Consider the following 15,005-nt stretch of genomic DNA (forward strand, 5'->3'; position numbering starts at 1 on the left):
TCGACAATTGTCGCACCTATCACCGTGGTGAAATAGGACCCTGCTATCACTTTACTCACACTAAAATCAACTACCGAGCAACGTCATGCTGTACGAGCTCACTTTAGGAAAAGGCGATCTCATCATAAATTTGATGGAAGGTAATTTAAACAGAACAGTGTTATTAGAATGCATGGTCCCATATTATGATATGTTTTAATTCTTCCGACCTTTGTTTCTTTTATCGGTACTAAAAATAATATAATAAGCCCGCTTAAGAGTCCCCGACAATCTCGGCCGAATTTCACCTTCCCATACAAACCGAGTTTCATTCTCATTTTAAAACTACGTGTTGGATTGTAATTAAACTTTGCACATACAATGACATAAGGTATATTTAGGTATGTAATTAGTTAATATAGCTCCAGTTTATATAACAAACGAAAAAGAGGAAAAACAAGGTTTGTATAAAAAACTAAAATTCGCTTTTTTTTACTAGGATATCTGAAGCTACATAAACTAATTACAGACATAGATATACCTTATCCTATTGTAAGTACAAAGTTTCAGAGCAAACTAGCTACTCGTTTTAAAATGAGAGCGTAACTACGTTCGTATGGAGAACCGAGCTTGGCGGGGACCCTTAATATATATAATTCAGGTAAGTATTCCCGCGAGTTACAGCTACCGGATAGGTCCCGTCAGACTACTGTCTCCAACTTTGAGAAGTCGAGGCGAAATGTGTCACGAGTTCAATATAAGAAATGTAAGGGCAACGAAGAAAATACCGCAGGTTCCTTAATGTTGTTCTGTTTTCAAGTAAGTAACAAATCTTTTTTGTAAACCACGGTACAAAGGTGTTACAAATATGGATAGTTTCATACGGACCCCGGTGGTGTGTAGCAATTACTCGTATCCATGTAACTAGCTTATACAAACTAAACTAAACTACTTACATAACGAGATTTATATCATTAAATGATAAATACAATTTTGTAGGAGCTAAAAACCATAATTATGTCTTCCATAAACACTTGAATTGAATTGCCAATTTTTATTAATTAATAGTAATTACAAAAGCGAATTCCGAAACACCTCCAACGCGTTCTCCGAGACCACGGGGAAAACGCCGTCCTCGAAACGTCGGAGGTACATTTTAAAACTATTTTACGCGATTAAGTCCCGTGGAGATAAATAATAATGAGTAAAAATCGTGAAAGTTTAAATCAGTGCATAATAATGTCTTCCATAAACTTGAATTAAATTGCCATATTTTATTAATTAATAGTAATTACAAAAGCGAATTCTGAAACACCAACACAGAAGGCGCGCGATAAAATCGTTTCAAGTGTAAAAACAGACGTAAAAATTCATCAAAGCGTATTACTATACGAGTATAGGGGCGTCAAGAGCCTTTAAAATGATTGGAAAACTGATTGGGGTGATTTGGCGCGTGGTATGTACAGCCCTGCACGTGTTCCGAGTACAACGCTTCAGAGAACCAATATAACTTAGAACTGTGACAGCGAACAGTTGTTACTAGTTTTAAGGTCGAGTTATACTAGTAACTGTTGACGGTTGAAAATGTCGTGTGAAAGCAGAGGGTGTACCGTCAACATCGAAAAATTGATAATCATTATTTAGCTCTCCATCGCTCGAATATGCAAGAGCGATAGAGATGCAGATTACGGTTTTCGATCTTTTGATGTTGACGGTAGGCCCTCATATCAGGCTGTCTGGCGGCGCGGCGGCGGGAATTATCGCGGCAAATTGCCGGAGACGAGCCTGTCTGGGTGCAAAACTGGTTAAGTGCGAGACTGGCGGTCTGATTCGAACTTTAAGATACGCAAATATTACGTCTAGATACGATATGGAAAGGGACGAGACACGTTTCGTTTCGATTGTGGATCGCGGGGTAGGGCTTCCGTATTAAGTTGGTATGATTTACAAATTAATCGTTAGGCCTACACAGAATATTTACTTCAAAAAAACTAGTCGAATTTTTGTGAGGGTGACAAATCTAACCCAACCTAACCAAATTTTCCGGCAATAATAGTTTTTGTCGAGGTCGCAGTTCCAACCTAACCTAATCTACTTTTCTGGCAATATAAATAATTCTCGATGAAAGTAAATTTAGTAAAAAAAATATATGAAAATGAAATGTGCCATTTTCATCTAAAAGGGTACTTATTGTCGGTTGTCAATAAGGCGCTATTTCAGCTTCAATTTGAAATCAACCTTATCGACTAGCAACAATGTGGTACCTTTTGGTTGAAAACGTCACAAATATTCGGTGGTTTGTAGTGTAGCAGAACTAATACCCTAAAAAAACTTTTTTTTTCGTATTTTTATTATAATAAACAGTAAATGTGGTATTTTATATAAAAAGGGACCTTATTGTCGACGGCGCTTACGCCGCATCGATTATAATGGCGTAAGCGCCGTCGACAATAAGGTCCCTTTTTATATAAAATGCCCCAAATAAATACTGTTCATTGATATATTTATGCATGCCAAATAGCATTTTTTTAGCGCTAACGGTTAGTGAGGTAAGCCGCGGACGGACCAACAGACAGACGGACATGGCAAAACTATTTATTAGGGGTCCTTGTTGACTAAGGAACTTAAACAATCCATAACTCACTCTTTTTAATCTTTATTTTGTTTTGAAGAAACTTATTTGCGTAGTAAGCTATTAAGTTTAGAACAAGAATAACAACTGTCAAACTTTATTTAGTTCGTCTAGTCGGAACCCTCAAACTTCTTGTAACTTTGAAACCATTGTTACACAAAGTTTCCCACGGAAATTATGGGTATTCGATACGTGCCAAACTCATTGAGCAATACATACATGTATTTCTAAATCAACTTGATACCTCTTTGTGAACTTGACGGTAGGTACTACTCATGAGTTCTAAGCAAAGAGGATATAATAAGATAGAGCGGTACTGTCATAGTAAATTTTGTAACCACAGTAAATTCACTGCCATCTATCGACACACTTTAAAACTAAAAATGAAGATTTATAAAAATACGATAAAATATATTTAAATATGAATAAATGATTTTTTTTATTTGCATTAATTATTTTTATGATTATGACCCCATGTTCTTTCACTGATATGCGTTAAAATTGTTAAATAACAAACGAAACCGTCAACGCCCTCTATACGAGAGTAGGCCAAAACTAGTGGCGCCATCTGATCGAGAATCAAATTTTCGTGATTTTCGAGGCACGTTTTTTCCTTAGACTGTATCCATCTATTACAGAGTTATATCTATCTTTTGTTCTAAGTAAAGACATACATAGGTACTTAAATAGATAAACATACTTAGAACTCAAATATTATATTATATTTTATGTAGGTACTTTTATATAATATATATTCTCATTTATTTTATTTACTTTATTTTCTTTTAATTTTCAAGAATTTGATATGTTTTCTGTATGATTTGATGTTACATATATTTTTTTAAATCAAATACCTGCCTGTACGAAAAGTACCAACTGTACCTAGGTATGTAATTGCATGAATTCTATTGTAATTTAAATTTTATTTTTATCTTATTTACTCGTAATGCATGTTAATTATAAGATGTAATGTTTTGAAAAGATGTGTCCCGCCGAGTTTGTTGCCGGTCCCATATTGGGATACCCTCCTCCAAATGAGGATGGATTTAAATCTTCTCGAGGCAGAGATGGAGGGTTAAAGCCGGCGTAGCTTTATTTGACGTTCATAAGCGCATTATAATATGCCTACTTGAATAATAAACTATCTTTATCTTTAATAAACATGAAGGTTTTATCTAAAAAGTAAAGTCTTCTAATCCCTTCGCAAAACGCATTAACTTTACGAGTAACTCCTTTTTACGTTTCATAAACTCTCTCAAAGGACCTCATGGGCCGTTGAGCTCGGTACCTAATATTTTATAGCTCTGCCCTTATTTGAATTCACAATTCGTCAACATAAAAGCGTTAACAGAACAAACACGGATGTCCACTGACTAGACACAGACATTGCATGAAGTTAATATGTATGTATCAACAAATACTAAAAAGTACGGAACTTTCGGTGCGAGAGTCCGACTCGCACTTGGCCGATTTTTAATACATACACGGTGCCCATGAGGAAAGGGACAAAATTGAACCACGCATTCCTGGGGTCATAAGGAGTAATAAATGTTATATGGACCAAGGTCGAATAATGCTTTTTTTTTATACATAATAAATACATAACGTTTGCTTCTCTAGTATAAAAGTGCCTTAGGGCGAGTTGACAGAAAATATATAATATAAAAATACAAGGTGTTTTATACTGGTGATTTACTTAAACTTTTTTACACAATAATTAAAAAAAACCGACTTCCATGTGGGATGCCGATGCCATGTGAATGATTATTATTGATGGGTCACGATTTCATACAATTGATACAATGAAATTATAAAGACAGCATCTTTTGCCTATGTATCCTTTCGCCGAAGGAGGTAAAACCACCTACTTTGCTAGTAGCATTTCGTTTCTGTGAGGATCGCAGTTCTAACCTAACCTAATTATCTGATAGCATTTCGGTTCTGTGAGGATCGCAGTTCAAACCAAACCTAACCCACTTTTCTAGTAGCATTTCGTTTCTGTGAGGATCGCAGTTCTTTTTTTTTTTTCCGTCAGAAAATGCTTTTACGCATACCCGGGCTTGTAGATGGGAGCCCGGGTTATGCAGGACTCGACGGGTGTATGTTGCCCGTAATACCTGCTAAAAACTGACGTTGGCCGCTTCCATGGCTTTAGGTGGGAACACGGGTCCACTTGCGTATTATCCGCGGACCCACCAGGAGGATCGCAGTTCTAACCTAACCTAATTATCTGATAGCAGTTCGGTTCTGTGAGGATCGCAGTTCAAACCTAACCTAACCCACTTTTCCAGTAGCATTTTCGGTCCCGCGTCCGGGTCCTAGTCCGGGTCTAAGTTTGGATCCGGGTCGTTAACGAACAGGACAAATTGCCAAACGTGAACTATGTGTCGTTGAAGAGTTCCATTCTGATCATCATGAGCAGTTCCACTTCATCAAATGTCACTTTTTAAAATGGAAGTGGTGGATTTGTTTATAAAAATACAAAAATCACTATATGTATGCCTTTCACATTTGAGGAGTTCCCTCGATTCCTCATGGATCCCATCATCAGAACTCGAGCTTGACAAAAATGTTTCTTGAAAACCTAACTTGCTTAACAAACATAACGAAGAGGACAAATCGCCAAACGTGAACTATGCGTCGTTGAAGAGTTCCATTCTGATCATCATCAGCAGTTCCACTTCATCAAATGTTACTTTTTTGAACCTAAATGCTTGATTTGTTAATGAAAATACTAAAATCACTATATGTATGCCTTTAACATTTGAGGAGTTCCCTCGATTCTTTATGGATCCCATCATCAGAATTGCGTTTTGACAAAAACGGGACCAATCTGTATGTATATACTTACAATTAAAAAAAGAATTTTGGTAATCGGCCCAGAAATGACGGAGATATGGAGTAACAAACATTTAAAAAAAACACAACCGAATTGATAACCTCCTTTTGAGATTTGGAAGTCGGTTAAAAATGCATATTTTGCAAAAACAAAGCCGAATCCAGCAAACACTATATGTCATTTTTAACTTTAAATATAGTCAGGAATACGCTGTTTACATTTTTCCCTTTCCTCATGGGCACCGTGTATAATGACTTAGCCACTTAGCCATCGCACGGCTGCATAATGAGTATAATGACATTAGGATCATCGTCTCAATTAAAAAAAAATTTAGTTGAACATAACACTTGCGCTAACGCTAATCACATGCATAAAATAAAATAAAATGTAAGGAATCGAATGGTAACTTTACTTTATTCCTTTTTGGAAATTAATAAACCTTTAAATTTTAAAACTTTTAGATCCCGTATTTTTTAATCATTTCCATATATTATTTTAATATCCACATTATTGTAATAAATTGCTCATCTGCTATCGATTTTAGTCATTTATTCAATATTGCATTGTCACATTACATGATAAGGTGTTACATTTCATATAGCCAGTTCATGACACCCTGTAAGTTCTCCTCTATTTCATTTTATCTCTCTATTCTATTTTACTAGATTAGGTTATAAAATTCAACATGTGTCATCATCCCTATTGTCACCGTTGTGAAACGGGGGCCAGGCTATACAGGTTTGTTATGCTGGCACCACACTTCGCCTTATTTGGCAAATATTCGTGTTGCATCTCTTTCCTTTGACATAAAAAAAGTGATGCAACACGAATATTTGCCAAATACAGCGAAGTGTGGTGCTGGCATTACAGTTGAACACATGCTTAAGATAGTTACGTGTTGAGAATATGATCACTTTTCACACCTCGCGGGCTTAACAGTGAAATGTTATGGCCCGGCCACGACATCGCGCGGCGGCGGCAGCGGCGAGTGGCGGCCATAGGTTGGAGCGAGACACAGCGATCGGACCTTTCGTTCCCACCTATGGCCGCCGCTCGCCGCTGCCGCCGCCGCGCGATGTCGTGGCCGGGCCGTTATCCACCCGGCTAGCAGTTTTCTGAACGAGAAAGGGGGAAAGTATTATAGGTTATCTTTACAAAATGCGTTGTGATGCACGAAATCTTTTATTTTTAAATATACGTACTATAAGAAATGTATAATGATATTAATGATTTATGAAAATGGCTTTATTTAATAAATATTATGTAGGTATAATTTGTCAAACCAAATTGTCAGTAAATAAGAACAAAAAAAACTATATTCATCCTTTTCTTTTGGGTGCTAGTACTAGTGAAAGACAAAGATAGTATGATTCTATATGTACTTATAGTATTACGTCGAATGTGTTTGTCATCCAGTGAAAAAAAAAAACATTTTCAACGTACTGTCTCTCTTGTATCATCGAACTCATAAAATTCAGCAAAACATTAATGTTTTAAACGCCCTTGTGCCTCTTTGTTCATCAAAAGCCGATCAACTATTCATCAAATTCTAAAGGGATGGCAACGTCCACGTGACATTGACATGACATGAACGAAATGAGTACAGTCAAGGGCATAAATATTATATACATTCCCAAAGTTTCAAATAGTTAATAAAGTCGTGTACACATATTTTTGAGCCATTTGTCTGGATCGATATTTTTGACTTCGACTGTACTTAATCGAAAACCGCCGATCCCGGGCACGCACGGCTGTCCGCATTGGCTTAGCGAGCAGCGATCAGAACTCACGACGCCTTAAGTATGATATGTGGGTAGGGAATGCAAGCGGTAAAAATATTTTTTTACGACTAGTTTATGAAAAATACCGGTGATTTTTACCGGTTTCCCGGTGATTTTTATGCAAATTTTTACCGGTTTGTATTCCCTATATGGAGGACAACATGACAGAAAATGCACGTTATAGTCCCAGCACACCGCATCCAGCAAAGTTGATATTTAAAACTAATTGGTAGCAAAGATAGATATAACTCCGTAATAGATGGATACAGTCTAAGGAAAAAACGTGCCTCGAAAATCAAGAAAATTTGATTCTCGTTCAGAGGGCGCTACTAATTTTGGCCAACTGTCGTATAGATGGCGTTGACGGTTTCGTTTGTTATTTAACAATTTTAACGCATATCAGTGACAGAACATGGGTCAAAATTATAAAAATAAATAATGCAAAAAAAAACATTTATCCATATTTAAATACATTTTATCGTATTTTTATAAATCTTTATTTTTAGTTTTAAAGTGTGTCGACAGATGGCAGTGAATTTACTGGGGTTACAAAATTTACTATAACAGTACCGCTCTAGTATAAGTTACTCTATGTTGGTAGTTAGCAACATGAAATTGAAAACTTTTCGGAAGGGTTGCAAACGCTAGTTCAACCTCGGTGGCAAACAAGTATAACTAACGCAATTTCGGTACTAACTTGTACTTCAGCGAGGGCAGTGGCGCCCTCTCAAACCGCAAAACAAAAATGGTTTTGCGCGAGTAATTAGGAAAGTCTAATCAATCCCGCTGGCAACTTGCCGAAACTTGATCCTTTTAACGAGGTGATACCAACTGGCACTGACAAGAGATAGTGGCCCTTTTGGCTACGTGATAAGGACGTTGGAATATTTCTCATAAATTGCTGAGTATTTGCTAAGTAATTGTAATACGTTAGTTTGAATTGTTAGTTGCAGTTAGTGGTATTTTTTAATTGTTGATGTATTATTATAATTTTTTTGCTTGTATGTAAATTCCTATTTGCTGAATAAATGTTGAAGTTTTGAAGTTTTTTGAAATAGTGCATAATTATTTTCCATCATATTTTCAAGGAAACGTACGAACGCGACTTGCTATTTCAGTCAGTCTCGGTACAAAAAGTACTAAGGTTGACTGAAGTAGCAATACTAATACGAACGTTTCCGAGAAACTACGGTTTAAAACAAATATGCACTACATCTGTACCCGTTTGAGAAATGCGCTTTAATCTCGCAGCAGAAATCTGTCGGCCGCTGGAATATTTAAAGTCACGTTTAACTTCATTCATCACCAGCCAATTTAGACATTTCAGCTTGTAATGAACCCGTTAACGTCCACATTCGTTCGCTCCGTGTCCTAATCCGTTCGTTCCCATCGGTCGAGCGAGCGAGGGCCAGTCCAACTTTGATAAATCGAATTGAAAATTGCAAAAAAATATAATCTAAAATCTAAATATTTAGATCAGTACGGTTTCACTCACTATTGTTTTTAATCGCTTTTGTGACTAATGTTTCAGATTGGTCGGGAAAACAAAAACAAAAGCGATTAAAAACAATAGTGAGTGAAACCGTACTGATCTAAATATTTTGAAATATGTCTGACGATAGTTTAATTTCGATAATCTAAAATCATTTATTGTCAGGCAATAAAAGCCCATAGATACCTTTTACAAACTAATATACACATAAATTTCATAAACTTAAAACTACACTATTTAAGCGAGCTCGCTCAGTCGCGTTGATTAGCTGGGTCTGGCTGGCGACCCGCCCGCGCCCACAAGACGATTATGCAAAATTCGACATTAAAAACTCCGTTTTTCTCTAAATTACTTATTTTAAATTTGTATTTGTTTAGAAATAAAAGAAAAGTGGAGAAGACTCCCGAACTCGCGGCGCGACACTCCGGACTCCCGGAGTATCCTAGCTGGAGTCGTGAGTCCGCGTAGTGAATTTTTCCACTTTTTCTTTATTTCTTTGTGGTATCGATTACAGGTTGCGTTGGCACTTACACTGGTTTCCTAAGGATTCGACTTACTCCGCTAATATTGTGAATATCGCCCTACCTAGTGACAATTCGTTTCACCACCTGCCGGCGACAAAGACGCATGTGTCAGCCGTCGCTCGCTTAATTAACAGTCTACGTCTCCTGTCTCCGTGTCTCCACGTGTAGACCGCCTACCACGTCTTATTTTACCTTGTGACGAAATTTTTTACTAAATTAAATTATTGCTGTCTTTGGTTACCGCGATAGTTACTCATGATTCTCATAAAATAAAAATATGTAAAACTATGTACGTGTCGGAAATGTCGGAATGTATTTTAAATTTATTAATTTTATTATACGCGATATAATCCGTTTACATAGTTTTATTTTAAAGTAAATTACTTTTCTAAAATATTTTATTTCCTAATGTGGAACCACGGTACAATTAGGTATACAATGAAATAGAGGCTGAAAGCTAGATTTGAACTAATGTCTTCGGCATTCGAGGCTAACGTCGTAACCTTTGCTTAAAGACCATAAAGTTAACCTTCTTATAATGGTGTAGATGATGTTTACGAATATAACTAACAAACAACTCAAAATTGTGTAGTTTTGTGCAAGTAGGGTTAATGGAACTGAAACCGTAAGACCGTCTCTAACTCCTAGCCGTGTGTTTATATGTATAGTATTTTGCGAAGGCGCCCTCACGGCAAGCCGAGACGAGCAAACATCTCAGTCATAACGGAAACAACACAAAAATTCCCTTCCCGATGAAATTTTAGCAGAAATTGCACGTGCTGTACTGTACCTGATGTTTTAAAAAATCGTTTACAATGAAGCACGTTAGAAGAGTTACTAAAGGGAATTCATAGTCTAAATCTAAAGGATCGACGTAAAGCGAGGTTTAGACTAGCAAGAACTTGCATGCAATTTTCAATACATTGCGGTATCTGATAAACATTTTGAATGCAGTTTACCTTAGTAGTCAGCAATGTAACGTAAATTGCATGCAAGTTCTTGCTAGTCTAAACCTCGCTTAACAATTTATGAAATGAAAGTAGGTACTTAACTAATTATTATTTTATAACATTTAAAACCTTCACGCTTTGAAAATATATTTAATAAAATTTACAATCGGGTCTATTGCGAATTTATTTTGTTACCTTTATTTACCGACGTTTCATACACTTTTCGTCGGGTAGTCACAAAAAGCTCTACCAGTCGCTTTTCGGTGAAGGAAAACATGGTGAAGAAACCGGACTAATCCTAACAAGCTCCCCCTCTGGGTTGGAAGGTCAGATAGCAGTCGCTTTCGTAAAAACTAGTGCCTACGTCCATTCTTAGGATTAGTTATCAAGCGGACCCCAAGCTGCCATGAGCCGTGGCAAAATGCCGGGATAACGCGAGGAAGATGATGAATAATAGTTGACCGAGTGAAACGAAGATCTCCATTTCAGCTTGGGCAAAAGTACTTTCGTATGTCCGGATGTTCTCCTCTACGGGTCTCTATCATTTGTCAACCGTTTTTCGTGTGAGCAGGTTCAATAATGAAACAGTTTTTTTATGGATTCAGTTTTAGGAATTTTTCAAAATGGCGAAGCCACGGGGGTTATGTATTCTGTAGTTATACAGATAATCACTCCCCAACCTCGCTTGAAAAAAGTTAGTTAAAGTTAGTAAATATCTCATGACTAATTTTGTTGTAGTTAATCTCATGACTAATTATAGGGTTTCATAATAAATAAATGAAGAAAACATAAAACGTTTTATGCGACGAGTTTTATTAATATCAGTCGTAACATCCGCCTGTTTACGAGTTCCGCTTGGCATGTCTCATTTGACGTTTGCAATTTGGCGAATCACAACACGAGAATAAAATCCGTGATTGCCTAAAGGTGACGTTTGGATTCAGACTGCACCAGCATTACTGCTGCAGTGTTGCAGTGCGATATTACTGCTGACTACATTGCTTCCGGAAATGTTGCACCAACTTCGATTTTGACATTAATGATATTGCAATTCTTCCACAAAGAGAAATATCGCAAGTCATTTGCGTTTTCATAAATCCTTCCATTTTTGACAAGGCCCTTAAACTGGTCCATAACTAGTTGTGCTGCGGGGCCAATGGATCGCTAATTGATATTTCCATTCGGCCAATGATTTCATAATCGACGATTCGGGACCGAATTGCATCATTTGGACCGGGTAATGGGAAAATTTATTTTGCGATACAATTTTAAGTCTCGTTACATTCATTGTATACATTAAAACTGGAGACGTATTCATATTTTTAAAATATAACACTAACATGATGTTAACTTCAGAGCAGAGCACCAATATATTGTATTTTATTTATTTAGATCCAACAGCAGTGACATTAAACATTGTAGTAGATACAGGATGCCAATTATGGAAACTTACGGGTACTGACATACCTATACCTACCTACTCGTATTATAGTTATGCACTATCGGAACTACATCGGTGAATAAAACGAATACAAGTGATAGATATTTTTTGCTGGGGCGCCCCCTACGCAGTTTCGCGTAATATTCCCTATTAATTACTTACTTGTATTATACATACACACGAGACAAATTTGTAGTGAAACAATGGGGAAATTACTATTGAATGTTCAATTTTATTTCATCTCTGAGCTAAGCTCCTGATTACAACAGTCCAATTTTATACAAGTAGATAGATTTTAATAGGTGATATAGGTATAGGATAATCCGACCATTGATAGTGAGTATTAATGGGACAAATTCGGTTATTGTTAGTACCGATAAGCGTTTATGATGTGCCGCTGGAATTAATAGGCTCTATTGGACTTATAACGAAGGTGTACATATGTACCTATATCTAAAAAAACTGTAAGTAACACGGATGTGTCTGTATTAAAAATTACATAAAATTAATCATCTATATGTATCGGTAGTGTAGTAGGTATTAATAGTAATTATTATTTTACATAGTAATTTTTTTTACAACGTGGCAAAGATGTTGTCTCCCGAGCAACAGAAAGATTCCAAAATTTTACCAAAGTTAAAAGCACCAGGCTTAAACAAACTTTGGTACCGAGTAATACACAAAGTTTTTCACCACTCCAACTTGAGGAGAATACTTACTAAAAAACAATACAAATCCAATGTAATTGAACGTATTGAATACTTATTTATAATTGAAAATCAACAATTAAAAGTGAATTCTACCAGCCAACGTGAGGAAATAGTTCAAAATTTGTATCAAATTACTTTGCCACTCTTGTGGATACAATCGAACTTTTTCATCATAAGCCTTTATGAGCTGATGTGGTGAAAATAATATTGGAGTCTCGTAACAGTTTTGCCTAGATCTCCCTTAATGCACAATGTTTTATTTCAATGCATCAACCAAAACATAAAATATTATGTAGAGCAAAGAAAACTGAAAAGCAATCATAAGATACAAACAAATAATAGTAAAACACAGCAAAGTTAAATAGTTTCAATTTTATTATGTATCATAAGCATAAAACAGATTTTACAGTCTGATTAAACCTACCTTAATTTAATATTCATTGACATTTTTAGCCAATGCTCGTTTGAATGTAATGAAATATTTATTTTAAGGGCTTTCAGAAAAATATACGAAGTTAGACCATATACCAGTTGTTTTATGGACCATTTCCAAAATGTGTAGATTTTCAAATTAATTTACTTACTTATTTTTGTAGGCATCCATATACCTATGTATTGAATTATGGGGGATGTGACACAAACAACCACAATCATGTGCATAGGTACAGTGTACAGACATGAAACTGTCAGTGCCATTTTAAATTTAGAATACTTTGCTCCATTGGTACTTTTTGTATCTACCTATGTGTTTCCTTCCAATGGGGTTGGCAACTGTCAAAGGTTTGCAGAGATGGCACCATCATAGCTTGCCCCTTTTTCTATGAGATTTGGCTTGAAGGGCTGGCATCCAGGGCATTAAAAAAAAATTGACACAATTCTAGGGATTGACAGGGCAAGCTATGCTGGCGCCATCTGCTAATTATTTCGACCGGCCAACCCCATTCCTTTTCTTCATCATTCATTTATTTCGCCTCCCTATCATATTTGATACATATACATATAGAAATGACTTCTGTATATGAAACATGTTTGATCCCCAGACATTCAAATACACAATGCCTATCGATCAGAGTAACATCTGTCGCACATTCTGTCAGTTAGTGTCAAATGCACGACAATCACTACGCTTGCAACGCTTACTGCCTTAGTCAAGTCGATATAAGTTAAAAAAAATTTGCAAGCTAGATTAATCCGGTAAAGTAATATCAACGAAACGAGAAAGTAATAAAGTTCTTTAATTCTTTATAACTTTCTAATATTTTAAGCGACCCGAATCTTGTTTGCCATACGATTTAAAAAAACCGGCCAAGTGCGAGTCGGACTCACACACGAAGGGTTCCGTACCATTAACTATAAAAACGGTCACCCATCCAAGTACTGACCCCGCCCGACGTTCCTTAACTTCGGTCAAAAATCACGTTTGTTGTATGGGAGCCCCACTTAAATCTCTATTTTATTCTGTTTTTAGTATTTGTTGTTATAGCGGCAACCGAAATACATCATCTGTGAAAATTTTAGCTGTCTATCTATCACAGATCACGAGATACAGCCTGGTGACAGACAGACGGACAGACGGACGGACAGACGGACAGCGGAGTCTTAGTAATAGGGTCCCGTTTTTACCCTTTGGGTACGAAACCCTAAAAACGAAGCGAGATAAAAAAATGTATGTAATTGTTTACATTTTGCCGTTGATACACGTACACTCCACCACTTCTCCCCTACAAGTTTTTGCCTTCAACTGCATCCGCATAAGTAAAAAACAATATAACTACTCGACTGTATATTAAAATACAATTGTCAAAAATTTCAAAACGGTCGCGTCGGCCAGCACAAAAGGTCAACCGGTTTCAATCAGCCAAAGGAGTAGGTCCTAATAGAGGTGTAGAGACAAATGAGCGCTAACTGCCACATATTTATTTCTGTGCTAACTGCAGTTGCAGTGCGACCTGCAGTCGTCACGTGAATGGCCTTTTGATTAACAAAGCGCGTCAATAGGACGCCACTAGGGCTAACGCACCCTTAACTGCTGCGTCATTTGCTAAACGTTTTCGACCGGTCTGGTCTAGTGGGTAGACCCTGCCTAAGAAGCCGATGATGGTCCCGGGATCGAATCTCGGTAAGGGCATTTTATTTGTGTGCAGACACAAGTATTTATATATTATATATATCGTTGTCATAGTACCCACAATAGTGCCTTCTTGAGCTTACCGTAGGTCTTAGTCAATTTGTGTAAAAATGTCCTATAATTTTTAATTCTTACTTATTAATTATATAATGCAAAGAATAATGACGAGCAATGTTAATAATAATGACGAGCATAATATAAAATATAAATTCGTGTAGATTAGTTTGGTTTAGGATAATTTATATTATAATTGTATATTATGAGACTAAATATCTAAATCACGACCTAAGGTCGAATAATTACTGGGAGGCCGATCTCAACTAGTTGTGTTATTTTTGACCATGATTCGACTGGTAGTGCATCTTGTGCGTAATTAGTAAGATTACTGCGTTATGGTACAAATGTTTTAATAATCCTTTCTAGTTTACAAGTTTCTGTCCGTAAATTCGTCGGCATAAGTAAAAATCAATATAGCTGAACTACTATATTAAAACACAATTGTCAAAATGTTTAAAAAAAACCAACAACT

General features: G+C 36.4%; 1 long non-coding RNA gene across 1 annotated transcript in view; it reads left to right on the forward strand.

Moving 5' to 3' along the window:
* LOC134745668 (uncharacterized) overlaps window positions 1-14,526 on the forward strand; it is a 447,357-nt gene extending 432,831 nt beyond the window's left edge. Inside the window, exon 3 of the long non-coding RNA XR_010128202.1 lies at window positions 14,493-14,526. This is a non-coding gene — a long non-coding RNA (uncharacterized LOC134745668). The remainder of the gene's footprint in view (window positions 1-14,492) is intronic.
* Window positions 14,527-15,005: the final 479 nt, after the last annotated feature.

Source organism: Cydia strobilella, chromosome 11 (genome assembly GCF_947568885.1).
Source record: "Cydia strobilella chromosome 11, ilCydStro3.1, whole genome shotgun sequence".
NCBI classification, from domain to species: Eukaryota; Metazoa; Arthropoda; class Insecta; order Lepidoptera; family Tortricidae; genus Cydia; species Cydia strobilella.